The 20072-nt window shown below is 39.5% G+C and overlaps 1 pseudogene; it reads left to right on the top strand.

Moving 5' to 3' along the window:
* Positions 1-12587: 12587 nt before the first annotated feature.
* Positions 12588-12711, top strand: LOC150012697 (small nucleolar RNA U3; annotated as a pseudogene).
* Positions 12712-20072: the final 7361 nt, after the last annotated feature.

Below are 20072 nucleotides of genomic sequence, written 5' to 3'. Positions count from 1 at the left end.
CATTCTGTGGGGCAGTTTAGTTATTTTATTATGGCCAATGCATGCCCCTCCAATAGCCTTGCATATTGACCCCAACAGTGACACCCCTAGGGAAGGGAGTAAAGGTGTAGTATATGAAACCGGGGAGGGACCCTATACCTGCTACAGTGTTTTTATTTTTTATTATTGTTTTTTGATTACAGTTGTCCAATTTTTTTCCCCCATTGCTCCCCCCCGACCCCTTATCCCATAGTCATATCCCACCCCCGTTGTCCATGTCCATGAGTCATTTATACATGTTATTTGACTAGACCCTTCCCTTACCTATCCCCCTTATCCCCCCCACCCCCCACCCCGATAACTGTTGTTCTGTTCCTTGTTCTATTTTGTTCACTTGTTTGTGTTGTTCATTAGTCTCCTGTATTGGGTGATATCATATGGTATTTTTCTTTCATTGTCTGGCTTATTTCACTAAGCATAATTCTCTCTAGTTCCATCCATGTTGTCGCAAATGGCAGGAGTTCCTTCTTTCTCTCTGCTGCATAGTATTCCATTGGGTAAATGTACCACAGTTTTTTAATCCACTCATCTACAGATGGGCACTTAGGCTGTTTCCAGCACTTAGCTATTGTAAACAGCGCTGCTATGAACATAGGGGTGCATAAGTTCCTTTGAATTAGGGTTTCAGTATTTTTCAGATATAATCCTAGCAGTGGAATTGCTGGTTCAAAAGGCAGTTCCATTTTTAGTTTTTTGAGGTAATTCCATACTGTTTTCCATAGTGGCTGCATTAGTCTGCATTCCCACCAACAGTGCAGTAGGGTTCCCATTTCTCCACATCCTCGCCAGCACTTGTTGTTAGTTGGTATGTAGATGATGGCCATTCTGACTGGTGTGAGGTAGTATCTCATTGTGGTTTTTATTTGCATCTCTCCCATGGTTAGTGATGTTGAGCATTCTTTCATATGTCTATGGACCCTCTGTGTATCGTCCTTGGAGAAGTGTTTGTTTAGGTCTTTTGCCCATTTTTTAATTGGGCTGTCTGTCTTCATGGTGTTGAGATGTGTAAGTTCTTAATATATTTTGGAGATCAATACCTTGTCTGAGGCATCATTGGCAAGTATGTGGCAAGTATGTTTTCCCATATGGTTGGTTCCCTCTTCATCTTGCTGATATTTTCTTTTGCTGAGCAGAAACTCTTTAGTTTGATGTAGTCCCATGTGTTTATTTTTTCCTTTATTTCTCTTGCCTTAGAAGATGTATCAGTGAAAATATTGCTACGTGAGATATTTGAAATTTTCCTGCCTATGTTTTCCTCTAGGACTTTTATGGTGTCACGGCTTACATTTAAGTCTTTGATCCATCTTGAGTTTATTCTGGTGTGCGGTGTAAGTTGGTGGTCTAGTTTCATTTTTTTGCATGTCCCTATCCAGTTCTCCCAGCACCATTTGTTAAGAGGCTCTTCTCACTTCATTTTGTGCTACTTCCCCCTTTGTCAAATATTAGTTGACCATATAGACCTGGTTTTATTTCTGGGCTCTCTATTCTCTTCCGTTGATCTATATGTCTGTTCTTATGACAATATCGGACTGTTTTGATCACAGTGGTTTTGTAGTATAGTTTGATGTCTGGTATTGTGATTCCTCCTGCTGTGTTATTCTGTCTCAAGATTGCTTTCGCTATTTGGGGTCTTTTTTGGTTCCATATAAATTTTTGAAGTATTTTTTCTGTGTCATTGGTATTTTAATAGGGATTGCGTTGAATCTGTAAATTGCTTTGGGTAGTATGGCCATTTTGATGATGTTGATTCTTCCCACCCATGAACATGGTATTTGCTTCCATTTATTTGTATCTTCCTTAATTTCTTTCTTCAGTGTTATGTAGTTTTCCGAGTATAGCTCTTTTATCTCTTTGGTTAAGTTTATTCCTAGACACTTTATTTTTCTTGTTGCTATAGTAAATAAGATTTTTTTTTTTAGTTTCTATCTCTGATATTTTATTGTTGTTGTACAGAAATGCCTTCTATTTCTGAATATTGACTTTGTATCCTGCTATTCACTTATTATGTCGAGTAGTTTTTTAGTGGAGTCTATAGGGTTTTCTATGTATACTACCATGTCATCTGCAAATAATGACAGTTTTACTTCCTCTTTCCCAATTTGGATTCCTTTTATTTATTTTTCTTGTCTGATTGCTGTGTTTAGAACTTCCAACACTATGTTGAATAGGAGTGGAAATAGTGGACATCCTTGTCTTGTTCCTGATCTCAGGGGGAATGCTTTCAGTTTTTGTCCATTGAGTATGATATTGGCGTCAGGTTTCTTATATATGGCCTTTATTATGTTGAGGTATGCTGAGAGTTTTCATCATAAATAGGTGTTGTACTTTATCAAATGCTTTTTCTGCATCTATTGATATGATCATGTGATTTTTGTCTTTTATTTTGTTTATGTGGTGTATTATATTTATTTATTTGCAAATATTAAACCATCCTTGCATCCCTGGGATGAACCCCACTTCCTCCTCATGCATGATCTTTTTAATGTGTTGCTGGATCTCGTTTGCCAATATTTTTTTGAGAATTTTAGCATGTATGTTCGTCAGTGATATTAGCCTGTAGTTTTTTTTCTTTGTTGTGTCTTGACCTGGTTTTGGAATTAGGGTAATACTGGCTTCATAGAAAGAGTTTGGGAGTCTTCCCTCTTCTTGGATTTTTTGGAATAGTTTGAGAAAAGTAGGAGTTAGTTCTTCTCTCAATGTTTTGTAAAATTCACCCGTGAAGCCATCAGGTTCAGGGCTTTTGTGTGCCGGGAGATTTTTGATTACTCTTTCAATTTCACTCTTTGTTATTGGTCTGTTCAGGCTTTCTGCTTCCTCTTGATTCAGTTTTGGAAGATTATGTGTTTCTAGAAATTTTTCCATTTCATCTAGATTTTCAAGCTTCTTGCCATACAGTTCTTTATAGTAGTTTCTTACAATCCTTTGTATTTCTGTGGTATCAGTTGTGATTTCTCCTCTTCCATTTCTGATTTTGTTTATTTGGGTCCTCCCCCTTTTTTTCTTGATGAGCCTGGCTAAAGGCTTGTTGACTTTGTTTATTTTTTCAAAGAACCAGCTCCTTCCTTTGTAGATCTTTTGAATTGTTTGTTTAGTCTCTATGTCATTTAATTCTGCTCTGATCTTGATGATTTTCTTCCTTCTACTCACTCTGGGCTTTGTTTGTTGTTGATTTAGTTCTTGTAGCTGTAGGGTTAGATTTTTTATTTGAGGTTCTTCTATCCTTTTCAGGTAGGCCTGTATTGCTATGACCGTTCCTCTCAGAACTGCTTTTGCTGTGTCCCATAAGTTTGGGGCTGTTGTGTGTTCATTATCATTAGTTTCCAGAAATTTCTTGATTTCTTCCTTGATGTCATTGTTAACCCATTCATTATTTAATATCATGTTATTTATTCTCCATGAGTTTCGATGTCTTTGATTTTTTTCCTTGAAGTGGATTTCTAGTTTCAAGGCATTGTGGTCTGAATGGTTGCTTGATATAATTTCAATTTTCTTGAATTTGTTGAGGCTTGTTTTGTGTCCCACATGTGGTCTATCTTTGAAAATGTCCCATGTGCATTTGAAAAGAATGTATATTTTGCTTCTTTGGGGTGAAGAGTTTTATATATGTCAGTTAATTCCATTTGGTTTAGTGTGTTTTTCAATGCCTCAATATCCTTGGTGTTTCTTTGCTTCCAAGATCTGTCTATTGTTGACAATGGGGTGTTAAAAGTCCCCTACTATGAGTGTGTTGCTGTTGATATCCTTCTTGTAGTCTTCTAGAATTTTCCTTATATATTTGAGTGCTCCTATGTTGGGTGCCTATATGTTTACTAGGGTTATATCTTCTTGATGGAATGTTCCCTTAAGTATTATGAAATGCCCTTCTCTTTCTCTTTTTATGGTCTTCGTTGTGAAATCTGTTTTGCCTGATATAAGTATTGCTACCCCTACTTGTTTTTCATGTCCGTTTGCTTGGAATACTTTTTTTCCATATCTTCACTTTCAGTCTGTGTAAATCTTTTGTTTTGAGGTGTGTCTCTCGTAGACAGCATATATGTGGGTCATGTTTTCATATCCATTCCACTGTTCTATGTCTTTTAATTGGAACACTTAATCCATTTATATTTAAGCTTATTATTGACAGTTATTTATTCATTTCCCTTTGTACCTGTGTTCCACTCCTTTTTTTTTTTTTTTTTTTTTTTCCTTCTTTTTTAAAAGCATTCCCTTTAGCATCTCTTTCAATGCTGGTTTGGTGGAGATGTATTCTTTTAGTCTTCCTTTGTCTGGGAAACTCTTTATTTCACCTTCCATTTTGAAAGAGAGCCTTGCTAGGTAGAGTATTCTTGGTTGTAGGCCTTTGTTTTTCACTGCTTAAAATATTTTTTGTCATTCCTTTCTGGCTTGTAGTGTTTCTGTTGAGAAATCAGTTGATAGCCTTATTAGAGCTCCCTTGTAAGGTATTTGCTGTTTTTCTCTTGCTGCTTTTAGGATTCTCGCTTTGTCTTTGAATGTTGCCATTTTAATTATGATGTGCCTTGGAGTGGGCCTTTTTGTGTTCATCTTCACTGGAACCCTCTGTGCTTCTTGGTCTTGCATGACTTTCTATCATCAACTTATGAAAATTTTCTGTCATTACTTCTTCAATCAGGCTTTCTATCCCATGCTTCTCTGCTTCACCTTCATGTATCTCTATGATTCAAATATTTTTTCGTTTCATGTTTTCCAGCAGTTCACTTACACCCTCTTCATCGTTTTTCAATCTTTTTTCATTTTGTTGTATTGTCTGTGAATTTTTTTCTACATTGTCCTCTAACTCATTGATCTGATCCTCTGCTTTGTTTAGCCTGCTTTTGATTGATTCTACTGTGTTCTTCAGTTCAGAAATTGCATTCTTCATTTCTTTCTGGTTCTTATTGATAGTTTCTATGTCCTTTTTTATGCTGGTGTAGTTCTCCGTAAGTTCCTTGTAGCTTCCCTGCAATTCTTTGTAGTTTCCTTGGAGTTGCTGGTAATTTCCCTGGAGTTTGTCATAGTTTTCTTGGAGATTGTCAAGATCATTGAGCTTCTTTATAACTATTCTTTTGAATTCCATATCTCATAGTTGGCTTACGTCTATTCCATCTCTCTCTCTCTTTCTGGGGATTCCTCTTTTCTTTTCTTCGGGAGGTTGTTTCTGTGTCTCCCCATGTTGGATGCTTCTTGTTTGTTTTTGTTTATTAGATTTGTCTGCTTTGATTTTCTTCCTTCGTGGTATGAGATTCTTTATAGGAGACCCGGGGGGTTCAGTGGTGCAGTCTTTTTGATCTCCTGAGCTTGACGTTCTGGGATGCCCTTAATGCCATTTGTTTAAGCTGTCTGGTTGTATTTCAGTTACTCTTTGATGGATCTTCCCCTCTGGCTAGTTGATTGAGAGTCACTCTGCCCACCTTGTCTTGAGTTCTTTTGTGGAGATGCTGTTAAAACATAAACACACAACCCGGACAAGAAACCCACACCCTTAAAAATATCCCCCACCCACAATCCCACTATCAGCAGCAAAAAAGCCAGTATTAATATAAATGTTGAGATGTTAAGACTATTATACTATAGGGGAAACAGATAAGAGTGGTTTTAAATGAAAGAAAGATGATTTTTGAGAGGGAACATGATAGAATAATAATAGTAGCAAGTAGGGTCCAAGCTATACAAGACAGTAAGTAATATTTACATTGTATGTTGAAAAAGGGAGGGAATAATGCAGAATGAAGTGAGAAAGTGGGAGTTTATAGTATTAGGTTTATATAGAAGTTATATGCTATATGTTTAGTGTGAGAGGCAGGATAAACAAAACAAACAAAAATTAAAGAAGAATGATAGGAGGCAGAGAATGTAGGAAACAGATTAAAGAAAGAGTTAAAAAAAGAAAGAAAGAAAGAAAGAAAAAGAGAGAGAAAGAAAAAAAAGGAAGGAAAAGAAAAAGAAATAGGAAAAAAAGAAAGAAAGAGTTTTTACTCAGTTCAACCTTTGGGCGCAGTCTTCTTTTTCTGGATCTGCCCCTGGTCAAAGTTTCATGGGTTTCAAATCTTTTCTGGCTGGCTGGCTGTGAGGAGATCCAGCTCAATTCTGGGGTTACTAGTCTCTTACTCATGGGCTTGCCGCCGCTCTGCTGTGAGCCGCACTTAGTTGAGTCCCCTCCTGTGGCACCCTCAACCCTCCTCAGGCTTGTCTAGCAGTGTTGTTCAGTTGATGGGCCAGCCTGCACCTGCCAATAATCTCTGCTAAGCTTCCAGTCCTGTCTCAGTTCCCAAGCTACAGCACCGGCTCATGCACCACCTGCCCGCCTGGAGTCCCTTCCGAGTCTGCAGTTCCGCTGCAGCTTTCCCGTATGGGCCCCTCTCTGTGGCTCTGATCTGCCCCTTTGTTCAGTAGGGCTCTGGCACGAATGACCAAAGCACAGGGGCACGTGCCACCTGCCTGCCTGGGGTCCCTACCAAGTCTGCAGTTCTGCCGCAGCTTTCCCATATGGGCTCCTCTCCATGGCTCTGATTTGCGCCTTTGTTTGGTGGGGCCCTGGCGTGAGCACCCAGAGCACAGAGCTTTCAGCCCTGGGTTGCAGCCAAGGGAGTCCCCACCTAGACTCAGTTCATAGAGTTTCACACAATCCAGGCTGTTCACTGTCTTCCCACACCTCTGGCTGTTTCAGCCATACCTTATCGCTGACTCCCTGTGGGACTTTGCTGGTCAGTGCACCCTTGGCAGGGGGAAGCCTCCAAGCAGATCCCGGCTAATGAACTGGTCATCAACTGCCCCTTTTGGGTGCGGTACGGCAGACATGCTCGTCTGGGAGGCCCAGCTACTCAGCCTGGAGAGCGAGGCCGAACTTTCCGCCCTCCTTCACGCAACTCCCACACTCCCTTCCCTGTTCCCGCTGTCTGAAATCCGCACTCACTCACTCCTCTCCCTGTTTGTACTCCAAGTCCTTCCGAAATGGGAGCCAGCAGACTACACTGCTACCTACTCTGCCGCCATATTTTTCTCCTTTTTGCTACTGTGTTTTCTTAAGATTCCTCTTTAGTGTGTATCCTACTGGACAGGCAGGACTTACCCTTGTTAGTACCACTAAACGTTTTTTATTCCCCTTAAGGTTGGTCTACAGCAATATATATGTGGACTGGGCAGCACCTTCACTGATGTGGCAAATGCTTCAGTATGCTGGGCCTGCACAGAGATGTCAAGCAGTACTGCCATTGGCTTACTGTGGAGAGTACAACCTGGTAACAACTGTGTATGGCAGTGGCTGCACCATTGGACTGATGCTGACCCACTAGGGGCCTAGTGGATAGTGTACAGTTTCAATTATGCATTGTAGTTAGTATTTTCTTCTGTTGTTGCAGCCTGTATTGCTGCTGTAGGATTTGGATGCAGTGCTCCAGTTTTCTCACACAGGACTCCAAGCGGAAGAATATTTTGGCATAGATTGTGAAGCGAGAATTCTGGAGGGGTGGAGTGTCTTTTCAGGATCCTTGCCTCACTATGCATGTATTTCCATTTTCCTAGGTCACCTTTACCTAAGAATTTTTTCTGTATAAGCATTACACAGCTCAGACTGGATGGGTGCCAACTTTGTTAACTTCGTGTATATATATGGGCCCCTGCTTTTCAAGTGGGGCAGATGATGTTGCCCGCCACCACAGGACAAAAGTGAAGGCGAATGATCTTGGCTCCTGTGACTCCCCTGTTCTTGCTCACCTACCGTCACAAGAATTGTAAGGCAGATCCTGTTGTTCATGTCCTTGCCTGCAGGAGCAAGATTAAACTGGTATGAATTCACCCTCCAACGCTCTGCTGTCATTTTTCAGTGTTGGCAAATCCAAAGTAAACTTATCTGGAGTCAAACTCCTGTGCTGCTACAAGTGTAGAATGGAAACACGTCATAGCAAGGGAGAAAATAGATTTTAAAACAAAAATAAGAAGAGGAAATAAGAAGGTAAATTGGAGTAAGAGAAAGGAGGAGCAAATTATGAAATTTGAAATAAACTATAATGTAAAAACTAGTGACTTAATATGCACAAACTTGAAGGACAAGAAATGAATGTTATAAAGCTATGCAAGAGAGAAAATAATGCAAATCATGAAGACTGTGGTGAAATTTGTCTCAGTGGTATCTAATGTTTACCACTTTCTTTTTTTTCTGGATCCATCCCTGGTGCTATCAGTTGGTGTCCCTGTCTGGCTGTAGATAGCCTATTCAAGACTACCAGCAATCCACAATCTGTGGCTGTCTCCTTCAGCTGTGAATCTAGTCAATCTGTAATCAGCGGTCAGGCTTAAGGACCACAGGGTGGTGCAGAGTAATTCCTACTTCCCCTCAGGCTGATGCCATTTGGAGGGGAGTGGTCTGCCTGAGCAAGATGGCTCCTGCAGTATGGGGGATGACTCATCCCAGAGATCCTATTGCTTCCTCCCTCCATTCTCTCCCAAAGCAATCATCCCCAAACTCTCATCAAGCATCTCTAGTCCACCTTCCCCTGCTTAGTCATGAACTCAGGGTAATTGGGTGCAAACAAAATTTTGTACATTGGCCCTTCAAGAAGCTCTCTGTAATTCCAACCATCTCTCCCTGGCAGACAGAAACCCTGCCATTTTTTGCAGCTGGATATTATCTGGGTTACTCTCTGGCTTTGATGCTGTAGTCTGGGGATCCCAGCTTGGGGTTTAGACCTCTCACTTCTCAGGGGGAACCCCCTGTCTTCTGAAATATTTCTCCAGACCTTCAGCTGCCACCCATGGGAGCCCAGCTAGCCCTCTGCATTTCATACCAGTCACATTGTGATGAAGCCAGATTTATATAAACTTTTTTAATATAAAAATAAAATTTTTAAAAAAATTATATGGAAATTAAAGTTAAATTAAAATTGTCTAATGCAAAAAAAAAAAAATGAAACTAGAATACCAATTTACACCATACACCAGAATAAACTCAAGACGGATAAAAGACTTAATGTAAGTCATGACACCATAGAAGTCAAAGAGGAAAACATAGGCAGTAAAATCTCAGATATCCCACACAGCAATATTTTTGCTGATATATCTCCCAGGGCAAGGGAAATAAAGAAAGAATAAACCAATGGGACTAGGTCAAACTAAAAAGTTTCTGCTCTGCTAAAGAAAACATCAGCAAAATGAAAAGAGAACCAATCATAAGGGAAAACATATTTACCAATGATACCTCAGACAAGGGTGTCACCTCCAAAATATATAAAGAACTTATATGACTCAATACCAAGAAAACAGACAATCCAATTAAAAAATGAGCAAAGGACCTGAACACATACTTCTCTAAGGAGAACATAGAGAGGGCCCATAGGCATATGAAAGGATGCTCAATGTCACTAGCCATAAGAAAGATGTAAATTAAAACCACAATGAGATACCACCTCACATCAGTCAGAATGGCCATCATTAACAAGTCAACAAACAACAAGTGCTGGTGAGGATGTGGAGAAAAGGGAACCCTAGTGCACTGTTGGTGAGGATGCAGGCTGGTGCAGCTACTGTGGAGAACAGTACAGAATTTCCTCAAAAAACTAAAAGTGGAACTGCCTTTTGATCCAGTGATCCTACTGCAGGGATTATACCCTAAGAATTCTGAAACACCAATTCAAAAGAACCTATGCACTCCTACGTTCATAGCATCATTATTTTTAATAGCCAAATGCTGGAAACAGCCTAAGTACCCATCAGTGTGTGAGTGGATCAAAAAACTGTGGTACATTTACATGATGGGATTCTATGCATCAGAAAGAATGAAGGAACTCCTGCTTTTTGTGACAACATGGGTGGAACTGGAGAGTATTATGCTTAATGAAATAAGCTGGGCAGCAAAAAAACAAACAAACATGTAATCTCACCTAATACAGGAATCTAATGAACAAAACAAATGAGCAAAATAGAACCAGAGTCATGGAAACAAGGAACAGACTGACAGTGACCAGAGGGGAGGGGGGAGAGGGAGAAGGGGGAAAAGAAGCGGTAGAATCTAGTCAAGTAAATGTCCCATGGATATGGACAACAGGGTGGTGATTGACTGTGGGAGAGTGGGGAGATGGGCAGGCAGGGGAGAGCAATGGGGGAAAGATGGTACAACTGTAATAGAAGAATAATTTAAAAAATGGAAAATAAAGTAAAATAAAATAAAATTTTAAGTGTCTAAAGAATATTTTCTACTACCAGGATATAGTAACACAAAAACAGATAAGGTATATAAAACAATTTTTTCTGACATTTATAAAATGCTCCAACAACAGCAGAATATACATTTTTTTCAAGTGCACATGGAACAATTACCATGACAGACCATATTTTGGGCTGTAAAACAGGTCTCAATAAACTTAAAATAATTTAAATCATATAATATGTTCTCTGATTATAATAATCACATTAAAAAGAAATATTAGAAAGATATCTACAAAATAACCAAATTATTGGAAATTAAACAATGTACTTCTAAACAACCTGAGGCTCAAGAGAAAATTAAAAGGGAGAGTAAAATATTTTGAACTCAGTGGAAAAAAAACAATGTATTCAAATTTGGGGAGTACAGTCCTCATAGAATAATTTATAGTAGTTCTCTTATAAGAAAAAAATAGAACAGACTCAAGCAAATGACCTACTCAGCTTTCACCTTAAAAAAATAGAAATAGAATAATAGCACTAATTGTACAGAAGAAGGGAAATGATAAAAAGAAGACACTTATAATGTGTGAAACAATAGAAAAAATAAAAAAATAAAAAACTGGTTCTCTTACAATAACATTGGAAAAACCTCCGGCCACACTAATTGGGAAGAAAAAAGAAGAAAAAGACAAATGAGTAATATCAAGAATGAAATGGGTGACAGTCTTACAGATTTAAAAAATACTTTAAAGAGAATTGTATAAAAACACTTTATATCAATATATTCAACAACTTACATGAAATAAAACCGCCAAAAATTACTGAAGAAGAAATATTACTGGAATAGCCCTATAAGTATTAAAGAAGTGGGATTTTTAATTAAAAACTTTCTTGCTATAAAAACTGAAGGCCCAAATGTCTTCAGTGGGGAACCCAACCAAATATTTAAGGAAGAAATACGTAGTACCAGTTCTACATAATCTCTTCCAGACAGGTAGGTGAACCAGTCCATTCCATAAGCCCTTCAATATTCTGACACCAAAACCATACTGAAACATTACAAAAAAGGAAAATTACAGATCAGTGTGCAAAAACCTGTAACAAACTTTTAGAGAATTAAATAATATATTTTTAAAAGATACATCAAGACCAAGTAGGATTTCTTTAAAAAATTCAGGTTAAACATTCAAAAGTAAATCACTGTAATTCACCATACTAACAGACTGAGAAATAAAAACTATAATATTATCTCTGTAGATGCAGAAAAAGCTTTTGGCAAAATCCATTTCTGAAAATTAAAAAATTTCAGCAAATTAGGAATAAAAGGGAAGTTTCTCAACCTGACAAAGAGCATTGATGAAAAAGTGCAACTAACATATTTAATGGTGAAAGATTGAATGCTCTAAGATCAGAAACAATGTGGAAATGTCTGCTCTCATAACTTCTATTCTACATAAAAGACATCCACATTGGAAAGGTATAAGTAAAATTATCTTTATTTGCAATCAGCACGATTGTCTCTATAGAAAATCCTACATAATCTACAAAAAGTACTAGAATTAAGTGAATTGATCAAAGTAGTGGGATACAAGATCAATACATACAGATCAATGTTTTAATATAGTGTGTGGCCGGATACTTTCTGGACAGACATTATATGTGTTTATTGCTGCCAGTACCACACAGTCTTGATAATCACAGCTGTAGAAAAAAATTTTTTTTTCCTGTTTTCAGAAACTAATTCTTTTTTTTTGGGTACAGATTCTTAAGATTGTTTTCCAATTTAGTCTTCATTTTCAACATTTTATTAGCTATTTTAGTTCCTTTGCCATTCTGCATAAATTTAGAATAATCTTGTCTATGTACAAAAAAATTCTTGGTGAGATTTTGATAGAAATTGCGCTAAATCTGTATATTACTTTGGACACAATTGACAGCTTTATTATATTGAGTTTTCCAAACATGAACACAGTATGTCACCATTTATTTAGATCTTGTTTGATTTGTTTTAGAATTTTATCAGTTTGAACATCGAAATCTTATGCACGTTTTTTAAACTTATACCTAAATACTTTATCTCACTTTGAACTATAGTATTATTTTCAAATTTTGATTTCAGTGCGTTAATTGCTAGTATGCAGATATACAATTAATTTTTATGTCAATTTTGTATCCTGCAACTTTGCTGAACTCACTTACCAGTTCTAGAAAAATTTTTTTTTGTAGATTAATTAGGATTTTCTATGAAGACTATCATGTCATCTGCAAACAATATCTCTCTTATGGCTAGTGATGTTGAGCATTTTTTCATATGTCTATGGGCCCTCTCTATGTATCCTTGGAGAAATGTCTATTCAGGTTCTTTGCCCATTTCAAAAACTGGATTATTTGTCTTCTTGGTGTTGAGTCATATGACTATACTTTCAGGGATCATTTCTATAGTTTGTCACAGTGTTATAACTAATGCTTCCTGCAGTGTTATGCACTTTAATTACTATAAGAGAATAAATGAGAAAAACATACCCACAGAGTGTTTGATATTTACTTATGTATTTCTTCATTTATTCCTGTGTATTCAAGTTACTATCTGGTATCACTTTCATTTAGCCTGAAAGACTTTTTTTAGTAATTTTTGTTAGGCCAATATGCTAGTATCTCTTGATCTTTATTTATCTGGAAAAAGCTTTATTTCATCTTTTTTTTTTTAAGGATTATTTTGTTGGATATAGAACTCTGGATTGGCAATCTTTTCCTTCAGCCTTTAAATATGCCATTTTATTTACATTTTATGTCCTCCATTGTTGCTGATGATAAGTCATCTCTTAATTACATTATTATTTAAGTGTATGTAATTTTCTTGCTTTAAATATTTTCATTTTGTATTTGTCTTTCAACATTTGGGCTATGAAGTATGTAGGTATGGATCTTTTTGCATTTATCCTTCTTGTAATCACAGATTGTTTTTCTTTAAATTTCTGAAATTCAGCCCATTACTGTATATCTTTGAATATTTTTCTGTCCTTTTTCTCCTCTTCTCTGAGATTCCCATTATACTTACGTTGGTACACTTGATGTTGTCATAGAGAGAGCTGAGGCTGTCTTCAGTTTTTCTTCAGTTTTTTTCTTTTTATTTTCAGATTGAACATTTTTTTTATTGATTTGTTAACTGTTGTTTCTCTATCTTTCCATGTTAATTCTTCTTTTGAGGCCCTTAAATAAAAAGTTTCATTTCAGTTATTGCACTTTTTCATTCCAAATTTCTCTTTGGTTCTTTTGTATAGCTTCTATATCATTGCTGAGATTCTCTATTTGTTGAGACAGTGCTGTATTGCATTTCTTTAGTTATTTAAATGTTTTCCTTTAGCTCTTTTAACTTTCTAATAATAGCTGCATTAAAGGCTTTGTCTGCTAAACCCAATATCTGGGGATAGTCAGTCAATTGCTATTGATTCTCTTTTTTTCCTGAGTATGGGCCACACTTTCTTGTAACATCGCATATCTTGTAATGTTCTGTTAAATAGATAATATATTATAGCAACTCTGGATTCCAATTCCCCTTTATCATGCCATATTGTTGTTTTTCTTTTGTTTATGAACTCTGTCTCCCCAACAACGTATGGCTGATAATGTATCTGCTCAGTTGTTTATTTTTATTGTATGTTTAGGATTGCATTCCAGGTATTGTCCCTGTGACTACATAGCTTAGCATTCAGCCAAAGGTTAGTCAGATTATGTTCAAAGCCAATGAGGCTTCCACCTTCCACTGATGGGTCTGTGTGTGTGTGGGAGGGGGTGGGGCAGGGAAGCACCTTCTAACCTCAGATGACTTCCAGATTTATGCTGGTTTTCACATTCCACTAGGATCTCTTGCATCTTCTCTTTATATAAAGTCATACTCTGTTGGCCAGAGGTGTGTGAGTGTCTTCCGCCTACTCTAGTCTTTCCCACATACATTAACACCCTCTGCTCAATCTGAAATATGTGGCAATTTTATCAAGGCCTCTATTGCTGTCTCACCTGCTGGAACTCCCTAATAAATTCCCAACTTTTCTTCTAGTCTATTGATTGATCAAAAACAGCCCTGAACTGTTAGAAGAGATGCTGGACTTTCCTGATAGCTTGCCAGTGATTTGTACTTTAAGTGACAAAATTCCAAATCTGGAATCAAGTCATTGAACTAAAGTAATGAGAAGTGATGGCAGCATCTTCAAGCAAGAACATCACAGACTTTTGCTATTTGTAGCTGAATAAACACTTCTTAGTTTTATGTGTGGATTTGGTGAATTTCCAAGCACTGAAATAGTGGTTTTGGACTGTTTTGATAGTTTTCCCCAGCTTTTAGATGATTTTTTTAGAAGAGAATTTGTATACCTGCTCACTTTGTCATGGTAAAAATACAAATAGCATTTTTGTTGCAAGAATTCTCTTCTGCAATACTATTGTAATGCTAGAAATTGTCTATTTTTACTCACCACATATATCTACAACATTTATTCTTCCATTCCCTGTGTTGCAAGGTCTTGAAGGCTAAAAACTACATTTCTGGGAGACCCTTGCTATAAGGGTTCTGGATTGATTGACTTGGGGGTCTACCAATAAGATGTGATTGCATGAGATATGGAAGGCAGAGGGAGGAGGACATTATTCTTTTGGCAGTGGTGGCATGTGATGTGCAGACTCTAACTGATGCAAACTTTTTCAGTGGCCCCATTCCATGTCCCACTGACTTTTCACCCAGCTTCATGGACCTAGGCACCTGTGACCTTGGCAATGGTTTTCTACAGCTTTTTGATCTTTGTATTAGAGCTGCTATGGCATGACTTTGAGGCCCAGTCAAATAGCCCTACTGATTTTGACTCTTTCAGTCCTCTCTTTTATTTTGTAAGCAACTAATTCTCTGTATGAAACCCCTTTCTGTTTGAAACAACTAGTCTGATTTCTATTTCCTTTTTTATACAATTATGCTTTGGGGATTTAGGGGTGACTAAACTCTTCTATTACCAATGGTCACTGTCCTTTGAGAAGCTGTATCCAGACCTGACTGAGATCACAGATCATCCATAGTTACTAAACTTGGATGTGGCAAATATATGAGACTTGGGTTGTCTCCATTGGGCAGGATTGGTATGTATTTTATGTAGGCATGTGCATTATTTAAAGTACATATGGTAAAGGGGTTGTGAGAAGTTGTTTGTTATTGAAATCTCAAATATTTCAGCTCAGGTGCTCAGCCCCCAACTGCTCAGAGCCTGCGTGGTGAGAATAAGCCCCTGAATTGGGCTTCAATACTAGGAAGTTGATTCATCTTCCATCAAGACTCACATGATGCAGAAGTCTCCCAGCATGGGAAAAGGTTCCAATCCTGTGGGCCCTGAAATAGCACACTTCTTCATAGTGGCAGTTTAGGTAAGAGCCTAAAAAGAAGGGGCAGCCACATGGGGTGAGTTGTGTTTAACACAGCCTTGTAAATCCAGCCAGAAATGCTATATTGGCTGGGGATCCAGGAGGACCCACAGGTGGGGTAAGACATGAGGAACAGTTTAGGTTGCAGTAGGATGATGATGAGTGGGAGCAAGGGCTCCCCTCTCCACCTCCCAGAGCTCAAGAGTTCAAATTCATGGCTATATTATTCCAACTCTGTACCCCAGCTTCCTTGTTTGAAAAATGGGGATAATAACTAGCACATAAGGCTTCTGTAAGAATTAAGTGAGATAAAGGTTAGTAGTTTAAAGATTATTTAGAACAAAATAGGTGCTCAACAAATGACAGCTAATTATGTGAAAACAGCAATAGCAATAGCAATAAAGCATCCATGTGTGCGGCCCATAGGCTGCAGTCAGTGCATGTTGGAGTTAAACCACACTGGCTACAACAGCACATTGTAAAACTTTGCAGGAGTGCTGGAACCTGTTGTAAACTCAGCCTCTATTAAATATTCAATTACATACGTGCACCAATAAATAGATTATAGTAAATGTACAAGATTCTTCATTTCCTAATTACTTTGCTACATTTTACTATTACTGTTCTTTCAAGGTTATTTACATGTATTTATCTATGTGAGGCAATACTATGGAATGGTTGTTACTGTGCATCTCTTTTCAAGGCCATTCAGTATAGTTGCATTTGGTAACTTGAAATTGGCCGTGGGAGGATAAGCGTGGAGAAATCACAAAATCCTACAAATCAAGGCTCTTCCTTAAACAGGAGGGCATATTGTTAAGTATCTAATAGTATACCATACCCAAGAACTCATACCTTACGCAAGAACACGTAAGGACGCTGTGAGGGGACGTGCAGAACTCAGGTCGTGTCTTTGCAACTTTGATTCCCTTTTCTCAGCCTACAGTTATTTCAAAGTTAAAAGTGTTTTATGTAGTATGTAAACGTGCAGCTGAATAGGGTGGTCCTGGTTGCAGGTTATATCTTTGTTTGCTGGACTTCCATGCACTTTGATTTTCTGGAACTTATGGTTGTTTCTAGTTTTGAGGTAATTGTATTCCTTCTTAGTTGTGGAGGGAGACGCCGCATGTCTGTCTATGCCTCCATCTTGGCCAGAAGTCCTCCTAGTGAATATTTTAATTGAATTATTATATTCTTCAATTCCTGAAGTTCTGTTTTTTAAGATATTTTCATTTTGTTCATGCATCATTTTCCTGATTTTCCTTAGTTGTCTGTTTTCTCTCGAAGTTCATTGAACTTATTTAAGATGGTCGTTTTTATTTTTGTCTCATAATTATTAGGTCTTCATTTCTTTAAGGTTGTTTCTGTGCTGGCTTAGGGGAGGGGCTCTCATGGGTGAAATAATTTTTTTAACCATTTTAATGTAGCTGGTTTTGGCTTTGCACTTTCCTGGGATATTACGACTTTTTAACTGGTTTCTGGAGTTCTCTTAAAGCGTTTTTAGACAGTATATTGTTAAGTTCGTGTCTCTGTGGAAGAACAAAGTGTGGGGCTTCCTATTTTTCTAAAGGATTGGGCTGGCCTGGCAGAGGGTCCCTGGTTTATTCTTTGGGTGTTCTAGAGGGAACAGGCTATGAGGCAGAAGCCTGTCATTCTTCCAAAGTTGTGTAGTTTTTGTATTTTATGCTGTTTTAGTTTGTAACTAGCCCTATAGAAATAAGGTGATTAAAACAGGGGGAAATGATAGCAGGGCCCAGGTGTCAGAGTTTAGCCTTAATTGATAGGTTTAAGTAATTGAAGCTGTGACTGGATAGACTTTCTTTATCACCAAACCTTTGCTTCTGGAATTTTGCCTAGAGGGTGGCGGCAGGCAGCAGGACCCCAAATTGCTTTTCGGTAGCATAACTACTATTGAATCAAGATTAAAGCATTTCCATCTCCCTAAAAATTATCCTGTGTCTTGTTGTATCATCCTTTCCTCTAGCCCCATAGCCCAAGGCAACCAGTGATCTGCTTTCTGTCTCTATAATTTTGCATTTTCTAGAACTTCATGTAGACTTTTGTGCTTTGCTTCTTTCACTTAGCGTAATGCTTTTTGAGATTCATTTGTGTTGTTTTGTGTATCAGTATTTTGATCTTTTTATTGCTGTGGATGTCTGTGACGCGATATTCTAGCGTCCGCATCGTTTAGAGCTGCGACTCAGAACATGGCGCGTTCCTAGAAGCCGCTTTCGGCATCAGTGGGCGGCGGCGCGTGGACTTGCAAGCGTGGGGCGCGGGACCAACCGACGCCACTTCGTGTTGGACAGTGGAAGCTGGAGAGCCGGGCTATTCGGACTGAGCCAATTGGTTTCCATGGATCTCAATAGTGCCAGCACTGTTGTTCTTCAAGTCTTAACTCAGGCCACCAGTCAGGATACTGCTGTGTTAAAGCCAGCTGAGGAGCAGTTGAAACAGTGGGAAACACAGCCAGGTTTTTATTCAGTGTTGCTGGTAAGTTGCTTAAATATAGTTATTATTTTTAATAAAATGAGACACTATTCTATTGTTTTAAAAACCTACTTGTGTTGGTGGTTTACTTAGTGAAACTGATCCAAATGTTTGACTGCCATTGCACTGCCATTTACTAATTCGAGGCATGGCACTTGGAGGACATTTAAGAGATGTTTATTGTTGGGTGAGTATACCCAAGCAGGGTATTGGTAGTATCTGCTTAGAAGGTTACACTGCCAGTTTTCTATTTTAGCCTGTAAATGCTGCCCTCAAGACTGTAAAGGAGGAAAGAGGAAGGACATCTCTAAAATCAGAGAAGGAAAACTCTGACTCCAAAAAACCTCCGCTGCCTTGCGGCATACCTCTTCAGGGGAAAGGCTAAGGGAGTAAACCCCGACAGAAAATCCGGAGCCGGAGTCCCTAAGGCGGTTTGACATTGTAGTCAACACCGGCAACTCCTGCGGCGCACCTGAAGCCAAGCTGTATTGACTTTGTCTTTCCCTTGGACCCTTCAGCTGCGAAGAGAGGGGGGGTCTGCTGCATGGGCAACAGAAGACCCTCCATATCACCCTGCCCAGGCTCTGTAGCTTCAGTTTCACTGGAGAGGACACTCCAGCGTCATCGCAAGATGTCGACTCAACACGGGAGGAGACAGATACCGGTTATAAGCTCATCCGATTGGCGAAGGAAACGAGCGCCAGGGGTCTCCTCTGACGGTGGGAGAGGTCATCGCACCTCACTGGACAGCTACCATCTCGCCATGGCTCACCTGCCCCACTGGGTGCGTGGGGATCAGAGAGGCGCCTCTCGAAAAGTGGGCCACAAAACACCCGCACCAGTTAATTCCAAGCAAACAACAAGAAAGAAGCCTCCGGCTCTTCGCCTCGCTAGCTGGAACATCAGGACCATGTGCCCCGGACTTACTGCAGACCTTCCGTGGATCAATGGTGCCAGGAAAACCGCCGTCATCGACAGGGAACTGGCACGACTAAACATCGACATTGTGGCTCTACAGGAGACCCGGTTGGCCGACAATGGAACTATCAGAGAAACCAACTACACCTTCTACTGGCAAGGGAAGTCTCCGGACCAACCAAGACAGCACGGTGTTGGGTTCGCTGTGAAGAACACGCTTGTTAACTCCATAGAGCCACCCACAGGAGGCACAGAGAGATTACTTACCCTCCGATTGTCAACAACTTTCGGCCCAGTCAGCATTCTTAGCACGTATGCCCCAACCCTCTGCGCCACCACCGAAGAGAAAGAACAGTTCTACCATGCACTGGACGAAGCGTTATCCAAGATTCCCAGAAGTAACGCTCTCTATCTCCTTGGAGACTTCAACGCAAGAGTAGGAGCCGACCACATGGCCTGGCCCACCTGCCTTGGAAACTTTGGGAGAGGAAAGATCAATGAGAATGGTCAGCGACTGCTTGAGCTTTTGTGTCACCACGGCCTGTGCGTGACAAACACATTCTTCAAGTGCAAAGAGATCCACCAGGTGTCATGGAGGCACCCCCGCTCCCGCCATTGGCACCAGCTTGACCTCGTCATCACCAGAAGAACGGATATTGGCAGCACCCTCCTCACCCGCAGCTACCACAGTGCAGACTGCGACACGGACCATGCCCTCGTGGTAAGCAAGGTGCGCATAATGCCGAAGAGGTTGCACCACTCCAAGATGAAGGGTCGCCCACGCATCAACACCAGTTGTGCCAGCAACCCAGTTAAGACCCAGCAATTCATCAACAAGATGGAAGATGCACTCAGCGAGGGAGTGGCGGCAGATGACATTATCGAATCCAATTGGCCACGTCTCCGCGACGCCATATACAACTCCGCCATTATTGCTTACGGGAAGAAAGAGCGGAAGAACGCTGACTGGTACGAGGCTCACTGGGAAGAAATGGAACCCGTGATCGAGGCTAAGAGGAAGGCCCTACTGGCTTACAAGGTCACGCCCACTCCCAGTACACTTCAAGCTCTACGGGCTGCCAGGA

The sequence above is a fragment of the Furipterus horrens genome, unplaced genomic scaffold (genome assembly GCF_987537825.1).
Source record: "Furipterus horrens unplaced genomic scaffold, mFurHor1.1.pri manual_scaffold_4, whole genome shotgun sequence".
Taxonomy (NCBI): domain Eukaryota; kingdom Metazoa; phylum Chordata; class Mammalia; order Chiroptera; family Furipteridae; genus Furipterus; species Furipterus horrens.
This window is presented reverse-complemented; position numbering and strand designations above follow the sequence as displayed.